The sequence below is a fragment of the Anopheles funestus genome, chromosome 3RL (assembly GCF_943734845.2).
Source record: "Anopheles funestus chromosome 3RL, idAnoFuneDA-416_04, whole genome shotgun sequence".
Classification (NCBI taxonomy): Eukaryota; Metazoa; Arthropoda; class Insecta; order Diptera; family Culicidae; genus Anopheles; species Anopheles funestus.
Genome location: NC_064599.1, coordinates 10,768,526 through 10,784,512, shown reverse-complemented (window position 1 = coordinate 10,784,512; position 15,987 = coordinate 10,768,526). Strand labels below are relative to the sequence as shown.

General features: G+C 41.5%; 1 protein-coding gene across 12 annotated transcripts in view; it reads left to right on the top strand.

The window, feature by feature from the left end:
• LOC125771271 (homeodomain-interacting protein kinase 2) overlaps positions 1-15,987 on the top strand; it is a 62,971-nt gene that overhangs the window by 3,887 nt on the left and 43,097 nt on the right. For 11 of the 12 annotated variants that reach the window (XM_049441709.1, XM_049441708.1, XM_049441705.1 and 8 more), the window contains one exon: positions 11,942-12,041. The exons of the other annotated variant lie outside the window; for it this stretch is intronic. The gene's annotated coding sequence lies outside the window, so the exon portion shown is untranslated. The remainder of the gene's footprint in view (positions 1-11,941; positions 12,042-15,987) is intronic. 12 annotated transcript variants of the gene reach the window in all.

The following is a 15,987-nucleotide window of genomic DNA, read 5'->3' as shown; positions in this document are numbered from 1 at the left end:
GTGTGCGTCGGTTTTTTGTTTAGTAAGAAGCAGAACTGTGGCCTCTCCTGGTGGAAGAATTCAGTTGGCATATTTATGTACTTTTAAATCTTTTTATAGTTTTGTTTTGAGACGTAGAGACAATTAGGTATATCTTGTTTCTATTAAGGGATAAAACTGTCCAAACTAACGAAGTTTTTATCCATCTATGATCTATATCTGATTTAGAAAATATTTGAAAATGGTGCGTAATAGCTCATCTCTCTTTCCATATGGTTGCTTCTTCATTGATGATGAACAGTTTGAAAGCTAATAATTACTATTCATTATATTACTTCTAAAAACTGATCTAATCTTTTTAAAAACATTATTACATAAATACGAGCACAAAAGCCTTTTTCTGTTTGCATACTAATTCGCCCCAACTGATAAGAAAGCTCGGACATTCGCTTTGTATCCAGGAAGGACATTTTGTTTGCTTGCCTCAGAGACAATTTCATTCATGTGTTCTCAGCATTCAGCTTCCAAGGCACGCCAAACCATTGAGCAATTACGATTCATCTCTCGTCGTTTTGCTTCTGTTTTTTTTTGTTTTGGTTGATTTATTTCCCAACACTAACACAAGCGGAAGAATGTTTTTCTTCCAGTTTGTGAATTTTTGGAACGAAGAAAAACACACACATACACATTCAGCAGTGGAAATGAATGGTCGAGATGGGATATTCCATCTTGAATTTGTGTTTTTATGTTTTTTTTGTTGCTTACATTTATCCAATTTCTTATCACGCTTTGATGGGAAAATGATTTTCCGGAGCAAGTTTGTATTTCCTCTCACTTTCGGCGAAAATTCTTTATGTTCCACACGCTTGTTAAGAGAAAACTTAAGAAAGAGAGAGAGAGAGAGAGAACAGGTTGAGAAATGCTTCGTGTGCGTGCGTGTGTGTGTGTGTGTGGCCGGGAAAATGCTGTTGACCTTTCATATGATTTTCCTTTCGATATTGCCCAGGACGAGAAACCACGTCGACGTGTGTGCGCATACCGTGTGTGTATATACCGGGCTGCAGCTGTATTGGTGGCTGCGTGGGCCGTATAATCGGTTTCGACTTTTGGTTTGGCGGAGCAAAAGAATGTTTTGGATTTTCCCAGCTCATGCTCCACCAGTTTTTCGTCCGAACCGCTGAGGAATGCGTGCGAATGAAGGGGGGTGGAAAATCTCAATGAGGAAACCGCTCTTTCGTTGGCCTCTGTGTATGTGTGTGTGATATCGGTGAGTTGGCCACGTTTTCTGTTGGCCACTCTCTGTCTCTGTTCGTGGCGAATGAATGAATTTTCATTTGGACCACGTTCGTCACACACACACATACACACACAAACGAGTCGTGAGAAACCGGGGATTGTCCTTTTTTCCCGTTAGCCGGCTTTTTCTCTTTCGTGGTGTAGGTATAGCTCCCCAAGTGTTAGTTTGGCTGGGTTTTCCGATTACGAAGGATTTTCGATCCGGAAAAACAAGCCAGATGTCCCAGAAGAGTTGGACTGTAGATGATATGTAACGATGAGATATTCTATTTTTCCCGAATCTTCATATTTTCCTTTATTTTATGAGTTTAATATTGATTAATTTAGTAAACCTTGTTTAAGTTGAAAAAATATTTTTAAACATATTTGTGGTTGTTTTTGTCATGAATATAAATTATTTTTCTATTAGCGTTACTATTGGCATAATTGTGATCACTTGCATTGCTTTTTACTGGGATGTTTACGAACAACCGCTTTGCAAGTCTTTTAGTAGAGCAAAATGACGAAAATAGCTTCACTAGCGGATGAGCAATGTCTGATCGTGTTTTGTGTGTGTCTTCAAGAAAACAACGCGTAACGCGACTGCCAAACTGAGGAGATGCCCATCGGGGCGGAGAATCACGACAGTCACGACAAATACCCGGTCCCGTGTCACGGCGTTTCGGGGCGATCGTGGCCGAAAGATTGATTGACTTTTGGACCGTAGTCAAATTAACGTGGTGTGAAGCGATGACTTTTCGAACGAGTTTTTCTAAACCATTGAACCCTTTAATGGTTGTGGGATTAGAAGAAAAATAATAAACGATGTTTTAGAATTGCCACTTGAGTTATTTTATAGATGCTTCAAGCATTTTTTAATTTATCAATTTTAATTGTTTCCACACTTTGTTCGATTCCTTTTCGGTTTTACAAACATTCGTTCCACACAAAGTTCATTTTCTTGTCAATATATTTTTAAGATTGTTTCCTTACACCATTTGGCGCTTTTCGATACACTTTCAGTACTACAGGTGTAAAGAAGGCCCCAATATTACCCGGTTTGGCCTTTCGGATGATAAGACGCTTTCGGATGGCCCGAAGGGCATACAAAGACATTGATGAGATAGTGAAGGGATTGAGCTGATGGTGAAACAACCTCCCGTCGCCGCCTGTGATGGCAGAAGTTAATCTTTTTATTACTTATTCGGAACGCGGCTTGTGGTGGCGCAGCTGTTGGAAGGGTTGTAGGATGGGAGATAATATTTTATTGCAAATTCACTGTCATTATAGCAAACAAACAAACAACAAAAAAAGAGAACTTGTTTTTTTTCTTGCCGTTGAAGTAGTTTTATTGCAAAACTGTAGTAAGAGTTATTGAAGAAAAAAAAACTTTAATCCAGCTGCTGTATTAACGTTACTGTATGCTGCATACCTGTTTTTATTGCGTACGTTTGGAAGGTGTTAGTAATAAAAGATTTTACGATCTTCATTTTATTTTAATATTTTTATCAATTTATTGGACAAGCCCACATGATCGAGATTCCAGTAGAAAATCCAGTAGAGCAGAACTGAAATGAGAAAAAGAATATAAAATCCTTGAAATATGAGTATTGAAATTCTGGATGAAAAAAAAACCCGAAACCTTATTAAGGAGTTTTTCGAAGGTTTCGGCTCAGCATGCGAATATCCGATGGGGATGTGGAAGATTTTGGTGTTCTTCACAAACTGCAAATAAACTTGTTGTTTCGTTCATTTAAGCTTCTTGGAGTGTTTCGATCGGGTGAGCAAGATAAGGTTATTTATTCTGGGATGAAGCAATTCTGTGGATACAGTAGGAAAGGCTGTCCACTTTAAAAAAAGCCCTTCTTTTCCCTAGATCTAGATTGAATCGTTTGGAATGGTGTCCGAAAAAATATAGCATTATTTAAAATCCAAACATACTCACACTCAATGACTAGCTTTCTGGTGGTTAAAGAATTGACCGGAGGCACTTCCATACATTTCATGCTCGTGGATGCTGACCTAAGATAGTGCTCAATAATGGGGACAGGAACTTCATATGAAAGTAGAATGGTCAGGAACGTTATAAACTTTTGATTTAATGGTGAACGATAAGCATAACATCAGTAGTTTATTGTACTAATATAAACATTTTATTTTTATTTCCATTTTTTTGTGTATGAAGTATTCTCAGAGTACCTACATAGAGTTCGTGGATTCATCTTAAAGTTACTGAGATCATTGCTCCGATCATAGGATCATTTACATTGGTTTCGCTTAACTGATCGCGTTCGCTCAAGTTTAATTTCCCTCATTTCCACCGTCGACTCGCGAACAGGTGCTTAAAATTTGCTAACCATTAGCATCCACGGAGCGTTTTCGCCCAACTATACTGTTGGGGAGTTCCGGTGGCCTTACGGCACGCAGAGTCTGTTTCACGGTGGTGCTGTAATCAAGCAGCTCGGAGGCATAACCTTAAAAAAGAGGGAATCAAAACGGTTCGTTCTTGCAGAGGCAACTCAGCCTGGCGTTGGCGATGATGCCCGAAAAGAGGTTTGAAGATGGAAGCAATGTAGGAACGGAAGATAATTTGGTTTTCCCGTGTAACTTTGGAACGTTTTTCGCGAGCAACACCACGAAACATGATGGTTTCAGACTTGTTGGCTTCCTGTAGTAGCTCGCCATCGTTAACAGTCAGCATAGAAGAAAAGCAAAGCTCTCCACAAAAGCAAAATTCTATTTCTTGGCCTGCCTCACAGGTGTATGAGTTTCTTGGTTTTCCCCTCTGGTCGGCCAGTGGCCAGAACCCACTTGTTTCTTGGTGAAATGGTGGCTTATTGCGTTCTTGCTCGATTTCGACGGCTTCTTTCGTAGCGTTTAGTTTTAGTTTTTGCTCTTTTAACATCTTTTTCTCCCCACCGTGGTGTCGATAGGCTTTTCTTTGAGGTCTAGTAAGAAGTGTTGAATAACTTCACGCTTATTTTGATTTTCGGGCTTCTTTTTGGTAGAGAGCAGGTGGGATTCTTTCTCAAAACTGTTGGTCTATGTAGGAACGAAAGCTAGATCGTTTAAAAAATTTCTAGTGTTTTGCATGATCATTAAGTCGAACGGTTGGTAAATCAGCAAGAAGCCTTACAAAGATGGTGGTTGGTGGAAAAATTTTTACAAGGGATAATTTGTGATTTCTTCCCCATTCCTAGCTGTTGTTTAGGAAACTTTGGATGAGAAAAGTTTAGTGATTGTTGACATGAAGTTAGCGTTTCTATGAATTCCCCCCCAGAGATGCCTCACATAGACGTAGTTATTCGAGGTTAAAGAAAGGTCAGATTCGGTAGCAAAATATGTGTAGTGTAGTGATGTTTCTCTTCCGGAGGCTTTTGACGGGATGAGGCCAACATAAACAACCGACATCCGGCGAGCACAACCATTATCCATCCTTCCTCCCTTTCTCCAAGGCTCTGCTACTTCTTGGGCAAGAACTTCGATTCATTTGGTGTGTTCCCCAGTTTTCTCCTTGTCTTTTTTTGCTGGTGGTGGTACAAGTAAAACAGAGAAGAACGGTCACCTCTGCAGTGCTGGGTGATACACACCTCCCCATCCCTTCTGTTCATCTGTTGCACGTCAAAATCGGCACAGTGTCTGTGTGTGGGGCCCACTTTTAACGGGCAACGAAGGCACGGTGATTGTTTTTATTTCCGCAATACGTTCGCTCCCCGGGTATGAAAATGAGTTTCCATATGAATAGGAACTTTGGAGAAAAAAACACCCGAAGATCACGGTAAAAGAGCCCACGTGAAAGAAAATGGGTGCCTCTAGGTTTTTGTGCGCCCGTAGGCTTCGGAGGGAACGTCGGAAATAATCATGGCGCCTTCTTTTATGGCCTGCTTTTTTTCAGTGTTTTAGTCTACCCAGCGCTAGTTTCGAAGCTCTTCACATCGTTTTGTCGGGCCAAGAAGTCGCGATAGACGGTGGCTGTGAATGGGGAAGGTTTTTTTGTTGTTTCTGTGTGCAGCAATTGGGAGCTTTCTGTATACGGTTCATTGGTTCAGTAAGATGCCAAGCATCAAACTGCTAGTGTTTTGAATGAAAATGGGTTTGCTTCGATAGGTTTCAATAGGTTTTGGGCTTTCTTTTTCCAATAAGGGGCATGTAACGTGTTGAACTGTTGCAGAACTGGGGAGGCTTTTTATTGTTTGGCGCGAGACAAAGAGCAAAACTTTAATTGAAAACCTGGCGAATATTGTTGAAGATTTAAATACATAATACATTAAACACATTGAGCTCGTTTGTATGTAGAACCTCTGCAAGTTATCATTTAAAAAAAATGTTAGATCAGTTTATCTTAAAACTAATTCGCTTACTAATCGTTTGTTCATTTCAACATTCTTTGCACTCATTTGCAAAGTTTCGTCTTCCGTCATCTGTCAAACCGGGACAGCGAGACTGTTCGCTTGTTGCAAATGGTTCTTCTTCACATTCGTCGAATGAGGTTTTAACTTACGTTCCTAAATATAAAGTTAGTTCTTGAACAACTTTACACAGAGAGGCATGATGGTTCACTGGGTTCAATTCCTTTTTTGTTGATTTACCCCGTTTGGTCCTATTTGCTTGCAGAAATGGCCCGGTACTTCGCTTTGGTTATGAATTTGGGTTAAATCTGACAGCTGTCAGTGTCGAAAGAGGGAGCGTCTGTTTCTGTTTTTTTATTCGTTTTGTTGTTGTGCCGGCTGTATTTGTGCTGATTTGGTTTCGGTTTGTGGCACTGAAAGAAATTATGGTTTGAGTGTAGATTTTGTTTGGAAAACTTTGAACTATTTTGATGTAACGTTTCTCAGTGAAATGAGTATGTAATGGAACTAAAGTTCACTCACGTCACTAGACTCCTGGGTTTTTTTTTGTTGATTTTTCGAAGATGGCCTTTAATGGAAGCTTCTTGAGTTGGCGTTACGGTTATTTTTATAGATATTCTCCAATTAAAACAACTTCCATTCTGAGACCCGGTCTGTGGTGTGTGTTCACATAATGCCAATGATCCGCTAATATGTGCTGCCTGTGGAAAAGAGACAGTTGAATGTCTTTTCGCTTTGATACTCTTGACTCTGGAGTCGGTGGCACAATTTAGGTTAATAGTGACTACCGCCGATGATGGTGTGTGGATGTGGCGTGACGTGCGAAGTGCTGGTTCCACATCGTTCAAAGCCGACATCTAATTGCGTTCCCCGTGCGCATCTAATTTTCGACAATGCGTGCTGGTACCCGGCACTAGCAAAGCAGAGACACTTTGTTCGAATTTCTTATTGCCTCTCTCGCTCTCCCTCACTCAAGAAGATCCCGGGATATGCGTGTGGAGCCGTGATGACAGTAGTGTCGGCGACAGGGTCTGTAATTACTGTTGGGCTCGAAACATTTAGTAAATTGCATCTCGCATTATGCCGGCCCACATTACAACGCACACAACCTGTAACGGGACGGTATGGACGTAATGGATTTTGTGTTACTGCTAACGGTGGTGCTTGTGGAGCTGACGAAATGGAGAACTGCTACGACCTCCATTGCCCACCGATGTCTCTATGTCAGCGGGCGTACGCCACACTGTGCTACGTTAGACGAAGATTTATTTTTAAATTCTCTCCCTTAAATCACGTTTGCTTTCGTGGCTAGTTTACACGAATTTCTTAGATCTCTATATATGAGAGAAACAGGAAGGTAATTGTGTATCTTGGTAAGAGATACGCTGTCAGTGTTTCACCTTTAGCCACTATCTAACGTCTCGCATGCCCGGTATGTTGAGTGCGAGATGAAACTGTTTACTTACCATTAACCAAACGGATGAATGTCTCTACCCATCACGCGTACATGAAGACACCCTAGAAGCTGGAAGGAGGGAACACGGCGCAGCCTTGAACTTCTATTTTCTTCGCCTAAACGGAAGTAAGAGAACATGAAAACATTTTCTATTGCCAGCTTTTTCGTACGTTCTTTTTAGACACCAGAAATGTTTCTTATTTTTATTGATCCTCATCACCTTGGGAGTAAAAAAATATAAACAAAATGGCAAACTGTCAGTGGGTGTTTGGAAGGTTTGAGTAGGCGACATTGAAACAGAGCTGCCAAGTTGAATTGCTGGAATGATTTTTTGTGCCATACAGAAGGGTCTCTTAGGTATATCTTGTTGGCTGTGAGTACTTATATCTGATGTTGTATCATGGAAGAACTGTCAAACGCTTGAGTAAATTCTGTTTAATTTATTTTCAATTTTCAATATTTGCCGAGATCTGATAATATGAGGATGTAATGAATCCTCAATGTTTCCACAAAAGTTCGTAACATTTTATCTATTTATATTGGAATGTAATTTCACACAAATAAATAACGTAGTTAATGCTAATGTCACCGTAACGTGTAAATGCTGCTCCTTGGTGCACGTTTTAGTGCCCAATTCGGGAGAGATGTCAGCTTGTGCGCCACGTGAACTGCCACCTACACGAAGTGTTTGAAATCCGTTCGTAAGATGCCTTCTGGTAGCATCTAATTTTACCCGCGCCGAGTGTGTTGCGTTGATGAAAAGGTGATGCAGAACGTGAGTGCAAGCTGCATCGGAGGCACACTCACGTGGACCACCCGGAAGGGAAAACATCTCCAAACGACGGACCACCACACATACGGCGGCGACACGGTCACCAACGAGCAGCAGTGATGCATTTTTAGCGACGGTCGTTTTCCGTGTCCAGATCGTACTTGCTATGGGTTGGTTGTGAGTAGCTTGCAAATTCGTACAACCGTCGACGAAAGCTGCAACTTACTGACTGCATCGCAGAGTTTCCGTTCCAATAGTGAACGAACCATTTTTTGTTTTTGTTGGAAACGGTCGACCCTCTTCCCCCGAGCTTGTGAGTAGGCTGTTGTGTGCAGCGATGAAAGAAGGTAAAATGGGGAGGAAGGCAAATGACAAGAGTAAAGCCTCCGTTTCCGTCAGTTGGTTGGTTGCATCCACATCATGTGCGGCTACATGTGACGGATTGCATTGAAGGGAAAATCCGTTGCTTCTGGACGTTCATTTTTATTGTTGTGCTTACTGTTTTACCCCTGTTGCTCCCTGCTTGGTGAACTTTATTCTCGCACCAGTCTGCAGGCGAATCACTTCCTGCGGCTACTGGTGTGTGCTCATTACGTTGCGTTTGCTTCTGGAAATTCGCCTCAGAACAGAAGAAGTTAAGAGCTGCAGTAGAGCGAATGAATTATATGATGATATTAGGTGCCGCTGAAAGCTTCCGGTAGGTTCTGATTGGGATGGGCGGAGTATGCTAATTGAAATTAATCGAACGATAAAAGGAATGGATAGCAGAACACATTAGCAGATGCTTGTTGTGGGTCTGTTGTAACTAAACTCAACTTTACTGTTGTAACAAATCAATGCCAAAAACTCACTGACAAACTTCCTGCAAGATGGGGACAGAAACACTCTTTCCTGTGTATCATCTGACCATCATTTGAATTGAGTGGAGAACAAAACATAAAATCGCCCGAAAGAAGTTTGTAAGGGCAGTGAGATATATTCGTTGATAATTTTAACAAAGTGCATCCGCTCGAAGATGATTTATATTCGAAGCAAATGCAAATGCTGCAATAGGTGCGCGCAAAAGCAGAAACCCGCCGGGTTGAATAATTCATATATACAGATTTAAAGACCGAATGTAGCGTTTCCATTTTGCCGTTCGCTCGTTAGGAAAGATGTATCGTTGTGGTTTTGTGGCGGAAAACATACCAGAATTGTTGTGAAACGTTTTGAAAAATGAAATGAAGTTTGAGGTTACGGAGGTATAAAGGATGATGTAACCTTGGTTAAGCATATGAATTCAGGTATTGTTATAATTTGTTTTCCAGCAAAGAAAGGTCGCCTATTGAAAACTTCATCCCGGAGGATATTGGAGGGCTTCGAAAGTTCCAGACGAAACTTCTTCACCATCAGTGATATGTTTAGGTCGTTTCCTTTTAAGATTCGTTTTTACTGAGAACAGCTTAGAAAGGTTTCTCTCAATTTTGTCCGGATTCCTTGCTTTTACGTAAGAACGCTGACGAGTTTAGAGTATTCTCTTGTATGTAGGAAGTTTCGATATCCATCTGGGATAGTCACTGCTCTTAGATGATTTCCAACATTTCAGTTAACATTTTTATTCTTAATTCTCCTGGTACTCCTAGTTCTCCCGAGTTACCTGGGTAGTAAAATTATTCACACTTTAGCATTGCTCCTTTGAGCACAACCATTCGCACAACGATGTACCGAAATGTTTTCGCCCCAGTACGGCAGGAAACGTGACCGAAAAGTTTCAAATTGCAATTCAAATGAACTCGATACGTTCACCGTCCACCACTTGTACTTCGTGCACTTCCGTGGGGCCTGATTTTCATTTTCATTCTGTTTGTTGAAGTGTCTTGTCGTAGTAAATCAATATTATATACCCCTAAACAGGACGACAGGTAGAGGGGACATGCTTCCTGTGTCTTCCACTTCCATGGCCAGACTAAGAAGCGGAGAATGAGAATTCGGTTCATGTCTTGACGAGATCAAGCAATGAAAAGGATACCAATGGGAGATATTGAATTCCAATTTGGTCGTTCGTCTTGACCGCGTGTTTTTTTTGTGATCGCATAAGGAAGACCACAAGAGGAGTTCAGGCTTCAGACTAAAGTACATTTGTCATAATTCCTCGCTGGAATAACAAAGAAGCGAAGAAATCCTTGTCTGTCGAACATTGTTGATTGCTCGAGAACCTGTTTAAAGCAGTGTCAGGGATACATTTGGATTGCTTTTCTTAGTTAAAAAAGCCTTTTAGACCTCGAGTCTCATGACTCGCCTTCATCCAGCCTTGCTCTAATTATCCCATCCAAAAATCGACTTGGCTCTCGTGACTACCCTTGGAGCAATATGTCGATGCTCGGTTTTGTCAATGCGTTGTTTTGCAACCTTGGACAAATAGAGCAACCGATGTCACAATGGCGGCCTCCCTTCGGAAAAGAAAAAAACTCGTCTTGTATAAACATGACACCGCAGGGAAGAAATTTGCGCTATGCAAACACCCTCCAATCACACGCTTAAAGTGAAAGTCGTACTAAAATGCTCGACTTCCCGCTGGGTTACTTCGAGTTGGGCCCTGCTAGTGTATGGAATATGGATCTCCAAATATCTCCCCAAGGGTTTGGTTGTTTTTGTGCAGAAAACCACACCCGGTTGAAGCTGGAAGGAAAGGCCCCGGAGGGTGTGCAGATGATCGGCGTGCATCATTTAATGGTGTTTCTCTCCTTCTGCAAGTGATGAAGTGTTCCATTTTCGATGACCTCCAAGCATCCAACGCAGTCGCTCCGTTCCGTAGATTGTTGTTGGGTGATGGATTATCGTGAACTCGGGAACTCGTGCCGGTTGGCCTCGATTCCTTTCACTTCTCCGATCGGGAAAAGGTTACACGCTTCCCGAAAATAGGACAAAGACGCACTTGAGTAGAGGCGCTTGGTTGCACGCCATTATCACCATCTGCCGGTAGCAACAGTAAGTATCTTAGCTAGCTGAAACACGTGGCTCCAGATGTCGTTTCCTGGGGACCAATGAATGTTTTGTGGACGCGAACTGATGGATATACTGACTTGGGCTGCTAATGGTATTGTCGTCAGGACGAGCGGACGCAAAACAACTAAGTAAATGAGCTGTCGCCTAGGGTTGGGAAGATGTCCCGATCCATACGAGGATGTGAGAGTGAGCAGGGCTCCTATAGGTCGTTGGGGATCCATTAGTTTCATCGCGAGTGAGGTTCTTTTTTTTACATCCCCAATTGCCTTGGTAACTGGGCACCAACAAGGCTCGGCTGTCAGCATTGGACAAATTTGTGTAGGACTCGGTGTTTAGTAATGACCTTTCGAGATACCTTCAGCATCTTCACCATCTCTCTCGTCTCCCTCTAACGTAAATGGCGTAGGTATAGGAGATGGGTTGTGTTTTTCGCTTGGGGAATATAATAATTAGATCTGGCGCTGTTTTGTTTGTGATGTGTTGATAGGCCTCTCTGGTTCTAGAGGGTCGTGATATGCGAGGAGCAAGATACAGTGCTGCGAGTGGTTTCGAGACGGGGTTTTCACCAACTTTCTACCTCAGCGTTTTCCTGTTGTTGAAGATTCAGTCGAAAACTGTTGCAACATTTATGAATATGCTTCCGCTGTTTAAGTTTGAGGCCATTCTGCGCGTGAGTGTGAGATGTGGTAGCACCGTAAATAACCTATCAATCATCGGTCTTGGTGGTCGTAACAAACCTGAAGGCAAAAACCATAACACAACCCACCAATCCACCCACATAGTGAGATTTGGTCGTGTTTTTGTTTTCCTTATAGATGTTCTTGTTTTTTAACCTTCGTCTACGTGTAAAGCGAAAAACAATTTTTTTCCCGCGTATGTTATTGCATGAGACCGACCGTGACATGGGGCCAGGCTAGATGACAGTTTCATGTTTTCTGATGAGTGCGTTGGGTAAATTACACGCATCCGCGATAATTAGCAAAGAAAGAATAAACCACCAACACACATGTTAATGTACGAAAATATTTTCTCTGAGGACAGTATAGTGACTGTTTAGCACTCGTCGTTACGAATTCTGTTTTATAAACAAAAATGTAAATTAATCTTTTTCTCTTTTTCTTCCAGGTAAGCATTGATGGTCCAGTAGCGGACGCGAGATAGATTTACCTTTTTTCTACACTGCTTGTATCCAACAAAACCGCCACAATTTTGGAGGTATTGTCAGGTAAGCGAAAAGAAAATCATATTTTTCTTTTGCTGTTATTCACTTGTCTCTACTCTCTCTCTCTCGCTGTCTTATTAGTTTCCATTCCTAAAACTCAGTTCTGTTTATGGTTTGGTTTATAATTTTTAAACCCTAATTTGATATGTAAAGGGGACTTAAGAAGTTCGGAGGAAATGATTTATCCTTTTTATGTCACTATTTCATGCAATTCTTACTTTAATAGGGGCGAATTTAGAGTACAACATCAGTTAATCATAAGTCCAAGAGTTAGGTCTATGTGAGATTCGAACACACGACTTGTCAAGTGTCACATCGAAAGCTTACCACGGCACCAATACATCACTTCAGATATTGCGCTGTCATAAGCCATCAAAAGGAAGCTCATTATTGGTATTTTTTCAACAACGATCTTTAGTGATCATTTCGTGCAGGTCTTCTGAACTAGTGTTCTTGAACCTCGGGTTGACAGTTCTGTGTCACGAAAGGAAGCCTCAAAATGTGTTTGTTTTCGGTATGTTGTTGATTTCAGTGCTGTTTGTGATCACTGTTCAAGGTGATAACTACTCGAAATCGTCGAGATGGATAGAGAGATGGTAGGTGTAGTAAGTCTGTGAGAACCGTGACAAACAGCACCTCGGTTCAATCGACCCAGTGTGGGTTTCAGTTGAAGGTTCACCAGATCTGACTGTGTGTGGGGCTGTTCATGGTTTGGGCCCATCTATCATCGCGTCATTGTCGATAGTTTCTCTATGTTGAGTGCTTCGGTGATGTGCTTATCGCTTCACGTACAAGAAATATGAGATAGAATGAGAAAAAATAAATAAATATGCTATTGAACAACAATACGACGTGAGCTCAAAAAAAAACAACTCCGTACAAAACGTTTCAACTGAAGCTGAAAAAAAAAGTATTCGCCTTGAAACGTCTCATGAAGTAAGTTGACTTTATATACCCCGAAGGTACAATGGATGACACGATAGCTTTTGCGCGTACAATGTATGGTGCATCAACTGGTTGCCGGTGCAGTCGAAGCTGGTCTCCATCGGGGGGAGCCTATCGTGTGTAGGTCGACTGGTCCATGAGCCGCCAATTACCCTAATCTTGTTGCTCGGCCGCCCGAAAAGCGCACTCTTTTCGAAGAACCTGCGAACCGGACCGTTCATTTATGGTTGACAGTTTGATTTGAAGCAAACGGACGGGGACCATTCGGGTTGGTTAATTTTATTTACTTGCTTACCTTCCCGTCGGCCAAGCTAGAGAAGCGAACCTACCCTCGCTCCGGACGAAAGTCGGTCTTTATGCCGGTCACAGCTGCGTATCGTCTCTGAGCGTTTAACGCGTTGTACGCGTTTTATGCTTGTGCAAGAAACGATGTGTTTGGAGCGGGAAAAACGGTCGTCTAGAAGCAGTAGGAAAAATAAATACATCCCAGGCGAACTGATGCGAATGAGAACTACAAGAAGACGGTGCGAGCCGGAAGAAAAAAAAATCGTGTACGAGAGTATCGTCTGTCATGCGGCGAAACGTGTTTTAGGCGTGGTATGTGCGCCGTATTATACGCACAGCGAATGATTAGGACTAGTCAAGGTCGTTACAATGAAAACATAAACCAACCGAACCGAGTGAGGGGGGGGATGGAACTGCAAACGGTGGGAACCAGAAAAGCAAAAACATATTTTTATTTACTAACTTTTGAGTATGTTTGTTGCTGCACGGGTTAAAGGAATGTCGATGCAGTGTTCTGTATATTCCATTTGATGTGGAGTTTCTTCTGTTTTGTTCTTTTTCCATGCATTGTTAAAACAAATTTGCAATCAATTTTTTTTTCTTCTTCAAATTTTATGCTTAACCTTCCAATGTTATATTACTGAAATATGACCTTCATTTTGACGTTATTTTTTTCTGCTCATAGTCTTATGGTTGCGTAACCATTAGCGAATAATGGTTGTAGATTACAGCCTGCGATCAATTAGGGGTTTTGCTGTCTCGGTGTTTGCCTCAGACGAAGAAGATGGATGAGTTTTGCGCTCAGTGCTTTTAAGGGGTTAGGACTTGCTGCGCGCGCGTTAGTTTTGCGAGTTGATCCTTCACCTCCGGAATTTTGTCACTGTTTCACGCACAGAAAGTAGTAAATCAACCGAATTCTTAAGAAAAAAAGGTGGGAGCTACATTTGGCCGAAGCTGGAAATGTTCGCAATATTCGTCAGTAGGCGTGTGTTTTTTTTTCGGGGATGAATAGTTTGGATGGTTTCGCTTATCGACAATCGACAATTTTCAAGGCCACAGCAAAAGGCTAGGAGTGCGTGTCAAACTAGCGTGACGGCGGAAAATACATGGCCAACAGCAGCAACAACATGTGCGAGAGCGAGCCCAAGAGTCGATCGAGAAATCGTATTTAGCTCGGTTTTTTTTAGGTACAGTGATCGGTTTAAATTGTTTGTGATGATTCTTTTGCACTGAAATCGCTGTACGCTTCAGTGGTTCGGCTAAAAGGGAGAGGTGTGTTTATTGTCCATTACAAATCAAGCTTCGATTAAATTGCCCTTCTTCTGTCCATATTTGTAATGTTTTATTGTTGACGTTTTATGCTCCAGAAGTTTTAAGGCGAACAAAACAAAATTCATTACCTTATTGTGTAATACAATTCCCCCTTTTTTATGTGAAAAAAGAGAGGAAAAATCCTACAATATTTCAAATAATTTTTGGAATTTTCAATGAGAGTTGTTACATTTTTCAATCATCATCAACATCTTGTGTTTGAAGCGAGATCTTTGTTCTTAGAATCTTCAAAAGGCTTGTGTGCTAGCTCGTAATCATGAAGACTGTATGAAACCATGTAATTATGACTTGAGAGAAATTTGTACCATTCCCGTGTTGCCAGCTTTCGGCACTGGTAAATTACCTCACAAGGAAGAAGTATGTATCGGGCCCTTTTGTACAAAAGTTCTCTGTACTTCAAGCATCCATTTATTGTTGTTCGCCAATCGTTGAATGGTTCTGCACAGCAAGATGAAGAACATAAGCACTTCTTTGTTCCATTGTATTGGTTCTTTTTCCCGGTAATTATTACCTTCTTTTTTCTTAATGCTTTCAACGAGCAGCCGTCTTGTGATGCTGATGGTTCCGAAAAAACGAGAAGTTATTTTTTTTTGGGCATGTTTCGTAGCTCATGTATTTTTGGCGTGTTGATGATTTGAAAAAACGAAATTTTAGAAGAAAATAAAAAAGGTGAAATATAACTTCATTCAGTTAAATTTCCCAATTAGGTGTGCTGTGCTATAAAATAACCCACTTTCGGTAACGCATTACAAAACACCGCAGTGGAATAAATTAATAAACCTCACCATAGCGATGTGGAAAACCAACTGGTCACCGTGTTTTTTTGGTTTGGTAATCAGCCGGTGGGAAAATGGATGATTTAGAATACTATCCTACCCATGACGTCGGCCGTCACAAAGACCAACTGGCCTTCTCTATAAATGTCTCATTGTCCAGTTTCGCACCAAGGGATATTTCACGAACCAGCAAAAAAACTCACACAAAGGACTCACATGAGATCCTTTGTAGAGGACTAGGACTAACGGAATTAAATGGATAGGCTTTGTTACTTCAAAACTGCGTGAGAATATGAAATAAGGAGCGTTTCTAAATGCTAAACCGGCGCGAAGAAGGAAGGATTGAGGGAGCTGAAAGGGAACAACGAATGCCAAATTGCACTCGAACATAGTCGTGACTCATGCAGGGAGGGTTTTCCCTGATTTTCAGCAACCAACACGAAGAAAAAAAAATGAAAGGATACTTACAGGAAATTGTTTGGCTTGCAAAAAGTTAGCGAAAGTGCGAGCGAGACCGGAAGTATGTGGTGAATTTCGAAACTGAAATTCGTCTTTGTGGATCGTTCTGATAGCTTTTTTTTAGCGCAAAATTCATGCTTTTTTTCTCTCGT